This window comes from Pleurodeles waltl, chromosome 10 (assembly GCF_031143425.1).
Source record: "Pleurodeles waltl isolate 20211129_DDA chromosome 10, aPleWal1.hap1.20221129, whole genome shotgun sequence".
Lineage (NCBI taxonomy): Eukaryota > Metazoa > Chordata > Amphibia > Caudata > Salamandridae > Pleurodeles > Pleurodeles waltl.
Genome location: NC_090449.1, coordinates 811,381,963 through 811,402,214, shown reverse-complemented (window position 1 = coordinate 811,402,214; position 20,252 = coordinate 811,381,963). Strand labels below are relative to the sequence as shown.

The window sequence follows — 20,252 nt, the reverse complement described above, 5'->3', positions numbered from 1 at the left end:
TACTGTTAAATGATGTCCCATCACTATTCCTTCACACTGTGTGAGGCTTTGACCAACTGCTGCAACTGCACGCAAACAACCCAGTAAGGCTGCTGCGACTGGGTCGAAAGTAGCTGAAAAATATGCTACACTGCGGTTTGCACCTCCATGGACCTGTGTCAGGACAGACAAAGAACAAGCATCACGTTCATGACAAAACAGTACAAAATGCTTAGTGTAATCCTGCATACCTAAAGCTGGTGCCCTACACATGCTTTCCCTCAGTTCCATGAATGCCTTCATCTCTTTTTTGGACATGGTTATAGCACCCGGGCCATCCTGAACTTCTTTGACAGTCAGTCTTATCAAAGGTTTAGAGATAATCGAGAAGTTGGGAATCCACTGACGAAAGTAGCCCACCATTCCCAAAAACATTCTAACGTCTCTTTTAGTTGTCCGGGGATTCATCTGCAGTATGGCTGTCATTCTCTCTTTGGATATTTTTCTTGACCCTTTCTCATTCAGGTGACCTAAGTACTTCACCTCTCTCTTACAGTATTGCAGCTTCTTTGGGGACACTTTATGTCCATTGTTTCCCAAATGGTTCAGTAAGGCATTGGGTCATACCTGCAGTCATCTTTGGTTCTCGACGCAATTAACAAATCATCAATATACTGCACAAGGGTCAAACTGAAAGGCAGTGTTAATGACTCCAAGTCTTTCTTCAATATTTGATTGAAGATGGAAGGTGACTCAGAAATCCCTTGAGGAATTCTGCACCAACTGTAGACCTTATCCAGGAATTTGAAACTGAAGAGAAATTGGCTATCCTCATGAAGAGGCACCGAAAAGAATGCTTGAGACAAGTCCACAACTGTGAACCACTCTTCATCACACGGAACCTGAAACATGATCACTGCTGGATTTGGCACTATGGGGCAACATTTTAACACAATCTCATTTATTTTCCTCAAGTCTTGCACAATTCGAACTTTCCTACAATGCTTTTTCAGACCCATTATTGGTGAATTACACGGACTACTCAGCACTTCTTTCAGAACTCCTTGCTTCACAAAGTCTGCAATTATCTGTGCTACTTGGATGAGGACATCTTGTGCCATGTGGTACTGTGGTACTTGAGGAAACACAGCATTCGGCTTTACTTCTACTTTAACCAGTTCCACTCCTTTTATTAGTCCCACTTCCTTTCCTGTCAGGTCCCACACTTTCTCTGTCACTGTTCCCTGCAACTCGGCTGTTAAGTCATTCACTGTAAGCATTGGGAATAGGGTTATCAAAGGGTATTCCTCATTTGCGGCCTCAGTCTCTAACTCTGGAAATTGGCCATCGTCCCCTTCATCATCACTGTTCATCTGCACCTCAATCCCTTCATTGGAACAGGTAATCGAACACCTCGTTTTGCACAGTAAGTCTCTTCCCAGTAGGGATACTGGACTAGAATCACAGTCTACGAATTTGTGTAATCCCTGGAAGTTGCCAATCTCAACTTGGACCGGATCTGTAATTGGATTTGTCAAGAACTGATTTGCTACTCCTACCACCCTTATGGTATGCCCCGAAAGTGGTAATTTTGGAACCTCTGCACTTTTGACTGTAGAGCGTGTAGCTCCTGTATCAACTAGGAATGAGACCTTATGAACCATCACCTTCCCCTCTACATGGGGTCCCCTCTGATCTACTTCTAGGGACGCTGCAAGCCTGCACTCCTCACTGTCTGAACAATCATCCGACCATTCATCATTTATTCCATCCTCACCACGTAATGGGAACTGCTGTACTGTGTTATTTTGACTCATTGTTTGACCTGTGACCTGTTGAGGAAGCATCACCTGTTGCTGTCCCATTGGAGCTAATGGTATCTGCATTTGCTGTCGAGGTACCATGGGAATATGCTGTTGTGCCTGCTGCATTTGTGCTGGTCGAATAAGCGGCATTTGCATCTGCTGCATGGGCTGTAACCCCTGCATCTGTACCATGTTATTCTGGAAGTTCTGATTTTGCCCTCTCAGTTTTGAACCTCTCACATTTTGAAAGGTACCAACATCATTGCTTTGTTGAACAACACCATCCTGCACCACCGTTGGGCATTCCCACTTCCAATGCCCCACGCCCCCGCACGCGTGACATGGTGACACCTTCTTCATCCCCTGCACATCATTTTGAACAACAACTGTATTCAAGTCTGGACCACGGTTCACAAAACCTCCTCGTCCTCGGCCTCTTGGCTGTGCCTGAAACACTCCATTTCCCTGCGGTTGCTGCTGTATCACTTGCTGTACTCCATTCCCCTGCATCCCTGCTTGCGCTGCCTTAATCTGCATCACCATTACCTTCTCTTTCAACTTTCTCTGCTTCAACTCAATCTCGTCACTACAGTATTTTGCATACTGCAACACCTCATCAATTGGCTTCCCTTGCCAAAAGACCAAATGATTTTTAATCATCTGGCTAATCTCTGGCCTCAACCCTTCAACCAACCGGAACACAAGATGATTCATGTCTTTCGGCTCAATGACCTCAGTGCCACTGTAATGTTTGAACACTTTCAGCAATCTCTCATAGTAAGCATGAATCAACTCTTTGGCTTCCTGTGATGTTCGATCGATTTTCTGCCAATCAGTCACTTTCGGAGACACTTTCTGCTTCAAAAACTCAATCACTTTATGATAGTACCTCATCACTTCTGTGGATGGTGCTCCAGTAACCTTATCCCTTGCCGGCTCCTCTGTCGGCCAATCTACACCCCTCTTGCACTCAAGCCATAAGTCAGGTGGAACTATAATCTCAAACAGTGTATTTAAATCCTCCCAGAGACATTTCGCAAGCTTCACAAACCTGTCCATCTGCTGATACCACTATATCGGTTTCTCCCTCTGCCTGGGGTAGTCATTTGTGAATGACAGAATGTCACCCCTAGACCACAATACATGGACTAGAACCCCTCCAGCGATTTCTCTCATTGGTAACATTTTTATTGTCCCCGTGTCCGGTGCGGCTTTAGCCTGTTTTGGTTCCGGACCATCACCTTTCTCCTTATCTCTTTTCTTTGCCCATCTGCCTTTCCTTTTCTCTAAGGCTCCCCAAATTTGAGCACTCTGCAGTATTTCTTTGAGGTGTATTTTCATTCCGGTAGACCTCATGTGCTCGAAATCTTTAGGCTCGAAGTCTAATCTGTAGCTTCTTTTCAAATGTTTAGTACTCTCAATGTCTATGTTGTATTTTTCCGCCAGGTTTGCCAACCTCTGATGCACCTTGCTCACTTCTCTAGTTATTTTGGGGCACAGATACCTCAACTCTGCTTCCGTGTATGACTCTAATCTGTTTACCCCCAATGTTCCTTCCACTAGTTCCATAGCTTCTACACCCAGTCTCACAAAATTCGGGTATTTTTCCCTTTCTGACCTCTCTGCGGTCACTGCAGTATTCTGCGGAGTGTTGAGTTTGTCCAACCACTCGTTCAATTGTTGCGCTGTTAAGCCCCACAACAAAATGTTTCCAGACTGCACCATTGGTGCCTGTGTCGTATTTGTACTCATTACCTGTGGAGTTAGTGTTCCCAACCCTGCTTGCCTCATCGTCTCCAAAGGGACCCCAATTGGATTAAAGTCTAACAAAGACCTAGACCTTTCGACTGTCTGTTCTCTCTGCAGGTATCCTATGGACCCTCCTCTTATCGCCTCCTGGGTCATTACTCCCTGATCACATACACCAGGCTTACCCTGCGCATACAACGGTACTGGTGGACCAACTGTAATTGGCAATGATATAGCAGCTGGTGTCTGACCTGGTCCCAAACCCTGTGGAGCATTAACTCCCATAGCTTGATTCATCATATGTGCTGTAGCTACTGACTGCGGTCCTGCAACTGAAGTGTAACTCAGAACCAGCTGTTGCTGTGGTTGGGGCAGCAATTGTGGAGTTGGTTCAATCTGCACTAACTTTGATCTTGTGTATACCAGATCAGGCGGCACCATCAGACTCGTAGTTGTTTCCATTACTGGAACCTTCAAAAGAAAAGGGATTGGAGGTTTAATGGTCCAGTGTATACCCTCCTAAGAATCTATTAATATAATGCAATACACTGTTCCAAAAAAGATGAATGAAAAGAAAACAGGGGAGTCCTAATCAATAGGAGCAAGAGTCCTCACACACCATATTAGGTGTCATGCTTCATCATCGGACAGCTCCTCGTCAGACCGGCGCTGCAATGTCTGACGGGCACCCCCCAAAGGGGGGCTCTTTGCCGGAGGTCTTTTACTATAGATGATGCTGCGGAACCAAGTATGGGTCCGAAGAGAAAGGAGGAAAAGTCAAAATAGAGAATAAAATTGTCTCAAAACCCTCACTAACTATTCATTTATTCTTTGATGTTGGGTGATGGCCAAGATTAAAAAAATAACAAGGGAGTGTAATAGAGATAATGCTCAGACACTCACTAGTAACAACAATAGAATGGAGAGGAAGTTGGTCATTCACAGACGTTCATGTTTCGCGTCTCTTTTGGTCCACACGGATCCTGTGACGCTTCTTCAGGACCTATTATATCACTAGACTTCTCCAATAAGAAAAACAAATAATATAGACTCCAGCATACTGACACTCACAGTCAAGACGTCTACATTCACTTACTCAAGGTCACTTCAACCCGGACTTGCTGTTCCTATCAGTCACCCATCCCAACTAGAGGACAAGCTTCATGGGATCACGCAGGCCTGTTGCCAGGTTAACAACAGATTTGTGTTTAGACCGGTGTCTAATTTCGCACCTACCCCCTGGCTGCGCTCCCGAAAGTGGATATTTCAGGATAACATCAGGATAAATCCTTTGAATCTGTGATGGCTGCAACTGTATCTGAGTGTCTGGCGCAGTGGGTACACTGACACCATTCTGTATCAAAACTGTATCACTTGTCTGCACTGTACTTGTAATGCCCTTATTTTGTGCTGGGTCTTCAGAACTCACACTTGTGCTCGTTACGTTATCGTTTATGGCATATGGTGGCGGGCGATCATCTAACAACTGATTAAGAAACTCTTCATCGTCTGAATCATCTGCGTCTGCCCAAGACCTCTGAGTCTCCTTTGGTTTATCAGAACCCTTGTCTGTCTTACAAGTAGCCTTTTTTCCCTGTGTCTTGTCTTCTTGTGTTATTGCCGGGAACATTTTAAGTCCGTCAACTATTCCCCTTTCCACATCCTGCTCTCATTATCCCATCTAGCCTCAGCTAAAGTCTTCTCTGCTCGTTTCATTCTCCTTTCAAATTTCTGCTGTCTCTGTCGTATGGCCATCAAATCCCAGATTGCTAATGCCTCATACTGAGCTGGTCTCGGAGGCGGTTTTTGCACACTTAACATCATTCGCAAGTTCTCCAAAATTCTGGTATTAAACGTTACGTATTCTGGAAACGCTAAACATCCCTCCTTTTCTGTCAATTTGCACCACTGCTTCATCCAAACACATGGCACGACTCCCTTCTCTTCCATTACAATATAAGCTGGAGTACCCTCAGGCGGTGTAGGCTCCCACACACTCGATCTAATATATACATCTCCCCTCAAAGCACTCTTTAGAGCCTTGAAAAACTAAATTTTTGCGTCTTTTATTGTGTTTTAGAATCTAATCAAGAAGTGACTTTAAATCCTAGAACACTCTTCACCCACCTTTCTCAACCTATTGCCTCTCATGGATGGCTGCCAATCCGTGCGTGACTGCTCTCAGCAACTGACCTATCCCAGCGCGGCACCACTGACGTCACACTCACATACACTGCAGCTGACAAAGTCTTGCGGCTTGTCCTCCTCACGCAAAACTAATGCAATATATTGCGAGCACCTTTAACAATAAAACCCAAATTTGCCGGTTTACTACAGGAAGGGTAACACAATTGCTTCAGAACTTTACAGAGATTTCACTTGAAGCCTCGCCCGCTACTCTCTCCTTCTCAGCTCCCGCACTCGCAAGCAGAATTCGACCCGCAAATCCTACTCTCGACTTGTCAATGGTTTATTCTAGTGCACTTTAGAACTTGCCAAATCTCCATCGAAGGTTTCACTCACACAATTTGACTGAAACTCGACTTATCAACCACGCCCGATTGACCTATTAAACCACACAAATTACAACATAAACCCAAATGTCTCCTACACTTGTCAATATACTCCGGAGTCTTAGACCACGACGGGTCCGTACATCACCAACAACCACGTGGATAATTTTTTAGCACAAAGCGCCACACTCACATGAAGTTCGCCGACTTCCCTACTCTCATACTGCGGAGTACGCCCACTCCTACTAAAACAACATTACCTTACCTTAATTCACACAAACTTCACAAAACACCTGCAATATGCATAAGCTGAGCAAGCGCAAATTCTACACCACACATACTAAAACGCCGAGAACATACCCAACTCACTTAGGCGAGCTGCGAGATTCCAGGAAAGTCATGGGGAATTTTAGAAACGCATCATACCTCCAATTTGCATTATCTCGAAAAACACTTTTAAACAATGGTTCCTCGTCCTAGGGCCCCAAAGGGCCTAAACCGTCGCTCTGCTACCAGAACTGTTAACACGTCCCTTTATGACTAATTTACTCACTTTGGGACTCGTTTTAGGCCAATGAATCGTTTGACCCTGATTGAAGACACCTTAGGACGAGATAACTAATCAGCATGTCAATCAATATATCAATGACGTCATCAAGATTCACAGTAATACGACAATTCAAATTAGTCAAACACATTTAATAATACTCAGAAACCACCATGACCTTGCAGTCATGAATAACCACACCAGTTTAGTACTATTATATGAAGTTTATTCCCTATTGATTTCAATTTTACTAGCAAGTTTATTAGTCTCAAAACCAAGAAACACATTAGCATAGTCACAATATGGCAACTCTGATAAGATTTCATCAAAGCAAGAATCACGAATATTAGAACATAGAACGGCGTGAACATAGGTTATCCTCAGCAGAGTATCATTATGTTATTCAACAAGGAATGGATTCAGTCATTTGTCTATTTGCGTCAGTTTAGTGAACCCCTCATCTAACCTCAAATCAGCATTGGCATGTTGGGCTTCATGCAAAACAATTTAGTAACAGCAATTTGGAAACCATCTAACTATGGGCTCTATCAAAAGAAGCAGTTGGTTCCTAGAAAGGAAAAGCAAACAGACAATTACAATTTCATTGTCATATAGTTACCCTCCGTATTGGGTCAGCACTCAGGTTCGGTCTTCGTCCTCAGGACATCAGCTGATTCGCCATCAGGAATTCAGTAATCGGGAAAAGGGGGCACTTCCCTCATAAGGAGGTAAAGTGTAAACGGGCAATATAAGGCAAAGATGGTTTTAAGAACCAAAAAGCAAAGTCTCTATGCAAAGTGACAAAGGGCCAGATGTAGCATTATCCAAATTTGCGATTCGGAAATTGCGAGTCGGTGCGACTCGAAATTTCCGAATCGCAAATTCGGATGCAGAACGGTGTCTCAGGCACCGTCTGTGAGTCGCTACGGGTTTGCAAAGACCCAACTCATTAATATTAATGAGGTGGGTCGCATTTTGCGACCCCATAGCGAGTCCCTGCACTCACAGGGATGGTGGCCTGCTGAAGACAGCAGACCTCCATGTCTGTGACTGCTTTTTAAATAAAGCAGTTTTTTATTTATTTTGCAGCCCATTTTCCTTAAAGGAAAGCGAGTTGCAAAATAAAAAAAATAACGAAACCATTGGACCACTGCTTGCTCTGAAAAACCCTTTTTGGCAACATTCACAAAGGGGAGTGGGTCCCATGGGGCCCCCTTCCCTTTTGCGAATGGGTTACCACCAGTGTGACACTGGTGGTAACTGCGAATTGCTTTGCGACCGCATTCGCGGTCACAAAGCAATTTTGCATAGCGATACGAGTCGCAAATAGGAAGGGGACACCCCTTCCTATTTGCGAGTCGCATGCACAATTTGCGAGTCGGTACCGACTCGCAAAGTGTGAATAAGCATCGCATTCAGCATTTTGCATGGCGCAAACTGCGATTTTCGCAGTTTGCACCATGCAAAATGCTTACTACATCTGGCCCAAAGTGTCTGGATCATAGCAAATCGCATCAGCATCTCCCTAACTCTCTCCTATTCTCTCCTGTTCTGATTTAATTCCTTGTATCAAGGGTTTTTATCCCTTTTCTGTTGTACAATCCCCTAAAAGCTAATTGGTTGGGGTCAGTACCCCACTATCTCCCTCCAATAGGTTTTCAATTACTTCATTGAATTTGTCACCCCATAACCGTTCTCACGTAGTACATTGGTCCTTATGATTGACGTCTTCAGTGGGTAGAATGTCCGGTGTGATTTCATACTCTCGTGGTCTTCTTTGCATCTTTAGTCAGTGGCTCCATTGTCTGTACCGGTTCAGGCGACCTTGTACCTGCAAGTAGTCTACACTGTTGCATTCTGCAAGAATGTTTCACTAAGCAAGTCGAATTTCATGGGAACGGATCTACTACAGTTACATTAATCTTCTAGTTTGGAGAGAATAAGAGTTCATGTCCTTCAGCAAGTCAGCACACTGCAGGTTCGAAAAACACATTTAATATGAAAGCCAGGCAGCTAGGCCTCGGCTTATGCTAACTAAGGCCTAATGATTTATTAGCAGAACTTTGACATATAACCTTTTATTATTAGTGCAAAATCATAACCTAATATAACATTTCAACATTATTAGTCAGTTTTATTAGTCATTGTATATATTGGCGGCCCCTCCCTGTGGGCACATTTCAAGCGCACGTTTGAGCAAAATACATTAATATGTTTTCTATGCAGCATTATTACACGTTAGTTCATAAACATTTCATATTAATATAAGCTACGCTCTCCCAGAACAAATTACTCCATTCCCCTGATGGAGGGACCTCCTGCCTCCGAAGTGACCACCAAAAGATACATTTTATAATCAAATATGGATGTTGTTTCTTACTGATTTGAAATGCCCATGAGACTCAATAATGTTTGCTAACTTTTATGGCTCAAGTAGGCCCGAAGGCATTTTATTAAAGGTAATACATTCCTGCAAAGTGTAACTTTCCTTCCAATGCTGGCAACTGGAAGTGGTCTTCTGGGAGAATAATGACTCAGTATTGTATTTATGAATTTTATTTTGTCCTCAATAAAGTCTAGCACTTTCTCCAGGAGAAGATATTGCCATGTGCACACATTTGATAAGTTTGTGCTGAAAGTAAAGCGTTTCTGTCATGTGAATGAGACATATAGACCTGTATTGAGAGTTTCGTATATTTTAGCATTAGACTCCAACTGACCTTTTCTAGTATGTGCTCTGGTCAATTTATATGACAACAGTTTACTGCTTGCTATTATGTATTCAAAACAGTATAGACTTGTGGGCTTCACAGAGGGTTGTGCCTTATTCTTAACTGATGGTGCGTGTGGCATGAAGCATTGCCTCAACAGAAAGAAGACAGAGGAGCACTTTATCAGGCTCCTGATGATGACAACCCAGGTGCCATTAGTAAACCTACAGAAGAAGCTGAAGGCTCCTTGAAATAAGACAGATGCTAAACACTGCCCACTCCTCAAGCAATGGCATGAGGAGGCACACAAACGTAAGCATGAATCCAAAGCCTAGGGAAAAAGACATACCCAAGAGAAACTGGAATAACAAATTGCTCACCTTAGGGACAGAGTTAGGACTTGTGCTCCAACTGCTCCACCTCCTCCATATATAATACACCAGACCACTGAACCACAGGAAAAGGAGAAAGAGAGCAAGGACACAAAGGAGAAAGATCTGTTCAATATGTTCCCCTTTCTGGAAGAAGGGGCTGTGGATTCATTGAAAATGTATACAGCAAAGGGGCTGCCCCTGGGGATTAATGGCAACTGAAGCATAAGAGAACTATGATAAGACTGACAGTAAATCCATGTGAGAAAGTGGATTATTAGTATGGGTGGATGTTAGTCCAGCACTAGTAATTATGTCACTATTCTTGCTATATCCAGGAAAGATTTTGGTAATTTAAACCTGAACTCAACCTCAGGTATTGACGGCAATGAGCATACAGGCTTAATTAAGGAAAATCTGTAATGCATTTAGAAGTACAAACAGTTAAAAAGGTAAAAACATAACACAAAATAGAAATCACTCTGTAATCAATAGGAATATAAAATATTTTATTGCATAAAATGACATTGAAACAACAAAAAATCAATATGGGGAACTGGAGGTATGATTTTTTTAAAAGTTTTGAATAAAAAAAAAGCATTTAGTGCCAACCGAAGTGGTCTGGATGCACCTGACTAGTAACTGGGTATGATTTAAGGCCAACCGTAATAGAGCCTGGGTGAGATAAATGAGTGGTTCGTCACAGTGGAACATGTACCCCTGACTCGCCCAGCTTTCAATGGATAGAAAAAATGGTCTGGAGTCAAGGGACGGGGCTGGACATCAACAAATCCAGCGTCAGGATGGAGCCTTAGCAAAGCTATTGGTTTTAGGCAGTAAAAGCTCTGGCAGGAGAAGTACACATTTTCCCACCTCAGCGGTCTGAGGTGTTGATCCGTTCTCTTTAAATGCCACCGCTGGTGAAGCTGCAGTTTGGAACTGAAGTGGTCTCATCATCAATAGATTTAAATCTTGAGAGGAAAAAGTAACAGCCACTACAGCAAAGTAAAGCCCAGCAGCAATGCACTCTCTCCAGATCAGCTGGGAAGGTTGTTCCTGGTCTCCTGATGGTTCTCTGGGTAATTTGTTTAAAGAAAGTTTCTCCCCAGGCTTTTAAAGGATGTTAGGTGGAGCACACTTTTACACAGTCAAAGGTCCCATGGCCTCAGGAACAGTACTTCGGGGGGGAGGGGGTTAAGACACCATCCAGAAGAAGCCACCAGGATGATCCAGGGAAGGTCTAGTTGGGACTGCTCAGCTGGGCTCTTTGGGAAAGGGTGTTTTTTTAGCAGCTTCTTGTGTCCCGGTAGTTTAACAAAAGGTCAACCAGATGACCCTCGGAGCATACTTGTTTGTCCTGAGTGCACTTGGAAGCAGGTGCAGTCTTTCAGGTCTCCCCACAGGCCTCTACAGCAGAGTGCAGTCCTTCTTCTGTGTTCCACAGGTCCAGTAGTGTTCTGATGCGGGTGCCCTGGGGTGGCAACCTTTGGCTAACACTAGCCTTTGGACTGGGGTGACTTCTCACCCTTACCAATAGTAAAAAAGGTCCAATTGGTAACCCTACTGTGCCGGGCTGATCATCGGAGATACAGCCCAGCAATACCCTGGGGGCATTTCTGGATCGGGAACAGGTGATCTGCAAGACAACTCCCTGGCAACCAATGAGGAAGCGCATTCAGCTGAAGGAGGGGTTCTTAAACCCACTGCAACCTCGACCGATAGATGGACGGATTCTACCGGTACTGCTGACAGCGACGCGCCACAGACCGCAACGGAGCAGAACAGAGGAGACAACGCCAGAACTAGGAAGCCACAGGAGGCAACAGCGAGAGGACTTTTCCGACACCCGGTGGGACGAGCAGGAGGCGTCGAGGCGCACAGACCAGCCACGATCCGACAATAAAAAGGGGGGGAGAGTCTTAAGAGCAGGATCAGTGGGAAGGAGAGGGGGTTGGCTGAGTGAGGGAATATTTCCATTTTCCCTTCGAAATTTCTCTTTTTTGATTATTTGTTGTTTTGTTAAAGAAAGGAATAGAGGGAGCCCTAGGTTCCATGCAGGCCATTATTGTTTATTTTGGTTGGTAATTCAGATTATGAACGGGGCTACCACGGGCGGATACACAAAGAACAAGTAGATTACTTTTGTGGGAGCAGAGATACAATAAGAAAGATAGAGAGGGAGAGAAAACCAAGCAAATAATAAAAGGGAAGAGAGGGCACAAGAGGGAAAAAGTCTAGCAAGAGAAATAAGAAGATAACGAGACAGAAGAGGAAGAAAACCCGAAAGGAGAAAATAGCACAGGAAAAGGAAAAGGAAAGTCAGCGAAGAAAGGGAAAGGAAATAAAAGAAAAGAGGGGAGAGCCAGACAGAACAGGAAAGAAGTGAGAGAAAGAGGAAAAATAGTAGTCGTACTACCTACCTACCAACCATCGTTCTTGTATTCTTCTTTCTCTCCATGAGCCTCCTGAATCACCATCTGGGAGAAGAAGAATACAGAGAGTGAAGACTGCGTGGGAGTGCAGAGAAGAGAAGAATAACAAATAGAAAGACCACAGAGCAAGGAAAAGAATTACAGAACTGTACTGTTTACTAAAATCTCAATAAACCACTGACATTATAATATCGACTGCGAACCTCTATTACTGTGACCCTGTTAGAGTGGTGTCAGAAGTTAGAGTTAGGCAATCCCGGTATCAAACAGGGGTAGGTATTGGAGGTAAAACCTACATTAGCAGACATGATTGCCCAACTAGCGGAAGGACAGAGACATTTACAACTAGTTTGGGAGGAACAACTAAAAGAGGCCAAGGAAGAGCGGGAAGCGCTACAGACTGTGTTAAAGAGTCAAGGGACGAACATCGCCAATAATCAGCTGGTTCATAAGACAGCTCTTGGGAAATTGGCAGAGACCATAGCAAGCAGTAGGGTACACCCCAATGTCCCCAGTAGTGTCCTGCAAAAATACCAGGAGAATGAAGACCCAGAAACTTTCTTTACAAATTTCGAGCGGGTTGCTAGTTCTGCCAATTGGCAGACAGATAGATGGGGTCAATACATTGCGCCTTTACTAACTAGTAATCTGCAGGATGCTTATCAGGCGGTAAACCCCGGGGGTGTAAGCCATATACTGAGATCAAAAAACCCATTCTTGAACGGGTCGGTCTGGACTGAGAGAGCTATCAGGTTAGGTTTCGACAAACAAAGTGGGCTCCCCAGGAGAATCCCCACACTCTCTTATATAGAGTACATCATGCGGCGTGAAAATAGTTAAATTCCAAGAAGATATGTTTGACACTGTGGTACTAGAACAGTATCTAGACACCCTACCCCCTTTCACAAGAAACTGGATCCAGCAACATCCAAGCTTCAATAATACCACCGCTATTGACCTAGCATGCGCATTCCACCGAGTTCCGGAGTTTCAGAGCTCCCATGCTGAAACTATGCCCATATCCACTCGGGTTCCTAACCCAAAACCACTTCTTACCAAATCTGTACCAGGTCCTAGCATGGAAAAACCCAGTTTCCCTCGTGCTCCATCCAAAGACTTCACAATGGGGCCCCAATGCTTTCAGTGTGCCAACTGGGGGCACATAGCAAGACATTGCCCTCTAAAAAGAGAGCATGAAGAACCTATGGAGATAGGAATGGCGAAAGGACAGGTTTTATGGTTGGGACAAACCATGGCAAGATACACCACCACTATGTTGGTGAATAAAGAAAAGAGGCTCATACTCATAGATTCTGGTTGTAGTCAAAGTGTAGTGAATCAAGCATATGTGCGACCAGATTATTGGGAACTGAATACCCAAGTACACGGAGATCGGAAAACCTACCGAGCCACCACCACAGAGATCAATTGGAGGGGACTACAGCAATGCATCTCAGTAGGTGTGATTCCCTTTTTAGGGGAAGATCTTATTTAGGGATTGACTATTAAGCATTTCCCAAACTGCTAGATGCACTAAATCAGAATAACCTTACAGAGGCTTGGTGGCATAGAGGAAACTAAACCAAAAAGGAAACTCACAAAGTCACAAAAACGAGAACACAAGCGACTGTATCGCAATGACCCTACGAAAACCAGTAAAACTTTGCAGGAGCTTCCAAAAACCATAATGTCCATTGCCGGACAATTCCGACAGTCACAAAGAGAATACCCAACCCTGAAGAATGCTTGGCAGATAGCCTTATCATCTGATACCCATTCGGTAGGTCTGACTTTCCAGCTCACTAATGATTTATTGTATAGAGTCTGCCCCAGCTCCACTAACCGGGAACCCCAGTTGGTGATTCCTCAGAGCTATCGGGAACAAGTACTCCACTTAGCTCATGGTGATAATGGTGAAGGACATCTCGGTCTGGAGAAAACAGAAGAGTCTATAACAAAAAGGTTCTATTGGCCAGGGGTATACAGTGATATTAGGAAGCATTGTGAGGCCTGTCCCAAATGCCAACTGCTAAACCCCTCCAACAATCACAAAGTTCCCGTCCATCCTCTTCCCATAATAGAAGTCCCCTTCACAAGAGTTGGTATGGATTTGGTAGGTCCCTTAATCCCATCAGTAAAGGGACATCATTACCTTTTAGTCTTAGTAGATTACGTAACCTGGTATCCTGAGGTTATTCCCTTAGCCAGTATGACCAAAAAGACTATCGCACAGGCTATGATAGAGTTTTTTTCTAGAGTGGGGTTCCCCAGAGAGATTCTTACGGACCAAGGGAGTCCTTTTATGTCCGATTGATGTCGGAAGTATGTCAGGTACTGGGAGTACAACAGATCCGGACATCAGTCTCCCATCCCCAAACTGATGGCCTTGTTGAGTACTATAATAAAACTATCAATAACCTCCTGCGTAAAATCAGTAATGAATCAGGGAAGAACCTGGAAACAAAACTACCCCTAGCTCTATATGTCCTCCGAACCCATGTACAGTGATCCACGGGACACAGCCCCTTTGAGCTTCTCTTTGGCAGGCAACCCTGAACATTGTTAGACATGTTAGCAGAGCAATGGGAAGAGACAGAGGAAGAAATCAAAGATGTTTTAACCTACACTAAAAGAAAACTTACACATTGTGTGGGAAGAAGCTCACAAGTGTTTAACTCCTTCGCTGCCAGGCCTTTACCCCCTCAGGTGGCAGGACTTTTTTTGGCTATTTGGGGCAGGGTGCGCTTAGGCCCTCATAACTTTTTGTCCACATAAGCTACCCACGCCAAATTTGTGTCCTTTTTTTTGCAACATCCTTGGGATTCTAGCGGTACCCAGACTTTGTGGGTTCCCCTGAAGGAGACAAAGAAATTAGCCAAAATACAGTAAAGATTTCGTTTTTTTCAAAAAAATGGGAAAAAGGACTGCAGAAGAAGGCTTGTGGTTTTTTCCCTGAAAATGGCATCAACAAAGGGTTTGCGGTGCTAAAATCACCAGCTTCACATCTTTCAGGAACAGGCAGACTTGAATCAGAAAACCCAAGTTTTCAACCCAATTTTGGCATTTTACTGGGACATGCCCCATTTTTATGATTTTTTTGTGCTTTCAGCCTCCTTCCAGTCAGTAGCAGAAATAGGTGTGAAACCAATGCTGGATCCCAGAAACATAAACATTTCTGAAAAGTAGACAAAAATCTGAATGCAGCAATGGGTAATTTGTGTAGATACTACAAGGGTTTCCTACAGAAAATAACAACTGATATAAAAAAATATTGAAATTGAGGTGAAATAAACTGCAATTTTTCTCTACGTTTAACTCTGTAACTTTTTCCTGCAATGTCAGATTTTTTAAAGCAATATACCGTTATGTGTGCTGGACTCTTCTGGTTGTGGGATATATAGGGCTTGTAGGTTCATCAAGAACCCTAGGTACCCAGAGCCAATAAATGAGCTGCACCTTGCAGTGGGTTTTCTTTCAATACCTGGTATACAGCAATTCATTTGCTGAAATATAAAGAGTGAAAAATAGGTATCAAGAAAACCTTTATGTTTCCAAAATGGGCACAAGATAAGGTGTTGAGGAGCAGTGGATATTTGCACATCTCTGAATTCTGGGGTGCCCATGCTAGCATGTGAATTACAGGGCATTTCTCAAATAGACGTCTTTTTTACACACTGTCTTATATTTGGAAGGAAAAAATGTAGAGAAAGACAAGGGGCAATAACACTTGTTTTGCAATTCTATGTTCCCCCAAGTCTCCCGATAAAAATGGTACCTCATTTGTGTGGGTAGGACTTGCGCCTGCAACAGGAAATGCCCCGAAACACCACGTGGACACATCACATTTTCCCAAAGAAAATAGAGGTGTTTTTTGCAAAGTGCCTACCTTTGGATTTTGGCCCATAGCTCAGCCGGCACCTAGGGAAACCTACAAAACCTGTGCATTTCTGAAAACTAGAGACCTAGGGGAATCCACGACGGGGTGACTTGTGGGGCTTTCACCAGGTTCTGTTACCCAGAATCCTTTGCAAACCTCCAAATTTGGCCAAAAAAACACGTTTTCCTCTCATTTCGGTGACAGAAAGTTCTGGAATCTGAGAAGAGCCATAAATTTCCTTCCACACAGCGTTCCCCCAAGTCTCCTGATAAAAATGGTACCTCACTTGTGTGGGTAGGCCTTGTGCTCGCAATAGGAAATGCCCCAAAACACTATCTGGACACATCAAAATTATCAAATAGAAAACTACCTGTTTTTGTGGGGGGCAACTGCGTTTTTGGTCCTGGGCTCAGCAGCCATCTAGGGAAACTTACCAAACCCAGACATTTCTGAAAACTAGACACCTGAGGGAGTCAAGGGAGGTGTGACTTGCGTGGATCCCCCAATGTTTTCTTACCCAGAATCCTCAGCAAACCTCAAATTTAGCTAAAAGCACATTTTCACACATTTCTGTGTGGGATCACCACACAGGGAAAAATTTCCTACCACCCAATGTTCCTCTCAGTCTCCCAGTAAAAATGATACCTCGCTTGTGTAGGTGGGCCAAGTGTTTGTGACAGGGAAGAGCCAAAAACAAGTCGAAATTGAGGGGAAACCAAAGTGCAGCCAAAAGGACAGTTTGAAAAAAAACATTTTTAGGCTGACAAGTGCAGCAGAAATTTTATCGGTATAGATGAGACCATGCTGGTGGTAGGAATTTTGTGGATTCCAGCAGATTCCGGAAGGTTCCATCACAAAAATGTGGGAAAAATGTGTGCTTTCCAGCAAAGTTGCAAGTTTGCAGGCCATTGTGGGTAAGGAAATGGTGCAGGTGCATGTGAAGCACACCACCCTGGAATCAACTAGATGTTTAGTTTTCAGATGTGTCTAGGTCTTGTGGATTTTTCTACATGGCAGCGTCCCAAAATAAAAAAAAGTGCAGCCCTCACAATTCCAAGTGGGACGATTTTGAGAGTTATCAAGCTCTCATGGCCCAAATGTAAAACAAAAAACAAAAATAATCAAATGTCCTCTTGCTTGCCATGTGATAAGATGTTTGCCATGTTATAAGATGTTTTAGTGTGCGGGGTGAGCTGAAAGACTGTTAATCCCTTCAGTTCGGGTGGGGGCATAACCAGGCCCTTACTGGTTGGTAAGTACCACCCCACTATTTTCTTTCCTTTTTATATTCCCTTGCATCTAGTAGACTTTCTGTCCTCCCGGGGTTGGGTAATTCCCCAAACTGCCCACTGGTGGGCAGAACAACTTTGGCCCCATTTATTTGGGGGCAGATGGGCCTTCCAAAAACAGGCCGCTCCCCTTATGCACAAGTACGAAAAAAAAAAAAAAATCCCTGGTGTCTGGTGGTTTCTGCCCCGGGGGGCAGAAACGGCCTAATAATAATTCCACCCCCCCCCCGGGAGCAACCCTTGCCTATGGGGTCGCTCCCCAAACATAAAAAAATAAAAATAAACAAAAAAAATTATCCCTGGTGCCTAGTGGTTTTCTGCGCCCTCCTGGGGGCAGATCGGCCTAAAAATCATTTGCCCTTCTGGGAAGCGGCCCTTGCCCAAGGGACCACTCCCCTTCTGCACAAGTACGAAAAAAAATCAAATGGCCTAAAAATAATTTGCCCCCCCCGGAGCTACCCTTGCCCAAGGGGTCGCTCCCCACACATAAAAAAATAAAAATTAAAAAATTAAATTATCCCTGGTGTCTAGTGGATTTCTGATATTAGGCCGATTTGCTGCCGGGGGGAGCAGAAAAGGCCTAATAATAATTTGCCCCCCCCGGGAGTGACCCTTGCCTAAGGGGTCGCTCCCCAAACATAAAAAATTAAAAATAAACAAAAAATAATAATCCCTGGTGTCTAGTGGTTTTCTGCCCCCCAGGGGCAGATTGACCTAATAATTTTAGGCCGATCTGCCCCCGGGGGGAGCAGAAATGGCCTAAAAATCATTTGCCCCTCTGGGACGCGGCCCTTGCCCAAGGGGCCACTCTCCTTATGCGCAAGTACGAAAAAAATCAATAATCCCCGGTGTCTAGTGTTTTCTGCCCCCCCCGAGGGCAGATCGCAAGGCCCCCCGGAGCGAACCTTGCCCAAGGGGTCGCTCCTCAAACATAAACAAAAAAATATATATTTTTTTTTATCCCTGGTGTCTAGTGGATTTCTCCCCCCCCAGGGGGCAGATCGGCCTGATAATATTAGGTTGATCTGCCACCGGGGGGCAGAAATGGCCTAACAATAATTTGCCCCCCGAGGAGTGGCCCTTTCAAATAGCAAAACAAAAAAAATTCCCTAGTGTCTAGTGGCATTTCTGCTGCCCGATCGCATCGTGATCAGGCAACAGAAATGCTCAGGGAACATGAAAGGAGAGGAAAAGCCTTTCCTCTCCTTTCATGCCGCTCTGCTCCTTCCATGTGATCAGAGGCGAAAACGCACTGTCATCATCAGACGCCACGGAGGGTCGGGGCGGGGTGGAAGGGGAAGAGATTCCCCTTACATCTCTGCCCAGGGGAGGGGGATGCTCAGCCATCTGGGGGAGCGCTAGTGCTCCCCCCAGGGCTCATAGCAGGACGAGCTGGTCTCGTTCTCGGCACCAGCTCGTCCGGGGCACCCTAGGGGTTAAAAGAAGCCCAGGAAAAACAAAAAGCCTATTACGATACACACAGTAAACCCCAAACCTTAGTAGTAGGTCAAAAAGTGTTAGTGCTGTTAACCACAACAGAGAACAAACTACTGGCCCATTGGTAAGACCCCTATACTGTCCTTGAACAAGTTACTCCAGTAACGTACAAAATTGAAATACCTTCCGAGTCAGGTAGAGAGCAAATATATTACATCAACCTTTTAAAGTTGTGGCATGATACAGATTACCCTCTCAGTAATGTGTATATTTCTACTGGGGTGGTAGACGACATACTTCTATATCCCACAGAGACACCGGAAAACAAAGAGATACATATGCCCCAGCTAGGTGTTGTTCTCTCTGCCAGTCAGCATTCCCAGTTATCTGATATAGTAAGTGCTAACCTCGATGTTTTTTTCAAAAACTCCAGGCAGAACTCACTTAATACAACATCATATCTGAACAACAGGAGACAGAGTAGCCCGACAAAGACCGTACCAGATACCAGAAGCCAGACGGAAAATGGTAGAACAGGAGGTGAGAGACATGTTACAGGCAGAGCTTATTGAGCCCTCCTCTAGTCCTTGGTGTTCACCCATAGTTTTAGTTCCAAAACCAGATGGGACTATCAGGTTTTGTATTGATTTAGGACAAGTTAACGCCCTCTCCCATTTTGAAACCTATCCTATGCCTAGAATTGATTATATACTTGAGCGGTTGGGGAAAGCCAAATATATGACCACACTAGACTAGACCAAAGGTTATTGGCAAATTCCTCTGAAAGAGGAGGACAAAGAGAAAACAGCGTTTTCCACCCCCTCGGGACTACCAGTTTATGGTCCTTCCATTTGGTTTGCATGGCGCACCTGCTACCTTTCAATGACTGATAGATATGGTGCTCCGTCCCTTTCAGGACTATGCAGCTGCTTACTTAGATGACATAATTATCTATAGTATGACCTGGGATGACCATCCCTCACATTTAACCAGTGTTTTACATGCCCTTTGAGAAGCAGGCCTCACGGCAAACCCTGAGAAATGTAAGATAGGTCATGATAATATCAATTACCTAGGATATGTGATAGGACACAGAATAGTGAAACCCCATATAGACAAAGTACACGCCATCATGCAAATTCCTCTTCCTCGATGGAAAAAAGATATCAGCGCCTTCTTAGGGATGGTAGGATATTACAGACGATTTATCCCTCATTTTTTGGAAATCGCAGCCCCCCTCACTGCCTTACTGGAAAAGAACAAACCCAATCAGATCACTCATCTCACCGATTGTGAAAAAACAAGATTCAAACAATTAAAACATCTCCTGACAACCGAGGGTGTACTGCGTTGCCCTGACTTTCAGAAACCCTTTCAGGTCCAGACAGATGCCTCCGATCAAGGGTTAGGAGCCGTTCTGTCGCAGAGAGATGAGCACGGACTCTATCATCCTACAGTATGCCTGAATAGGAAACTTCTACCTCGTGGGAAACACTATCCCACCCTTGAGAAGGAATGTCTCGCAATCAAATGGGCTATTGA

General features: G+C 44.3%; 1 long non-coding RNA gene across 1 annotated transcript in view; it reads right to left on the bottom strand.

Moving 5' to 3' along the window:
* The window catches only part of LOC138261910 (uncharacterized), a 149,073-nt gene that overhangs the window by 116,324 nt on the left and 12,497 nt on the right, over window positions 1–20,252 (bottom strand). Inside the window, exon 2 of the long non-coding RNA XR_011199174.1 lies at window positions 12,100–12,152. This is a non-coding gene — a long non-coding RNA (uncharacterized lncRNA). The remainder of the gene's footprint in view (window positions 1–12,099; window positions 12,153–20,252) is intronic.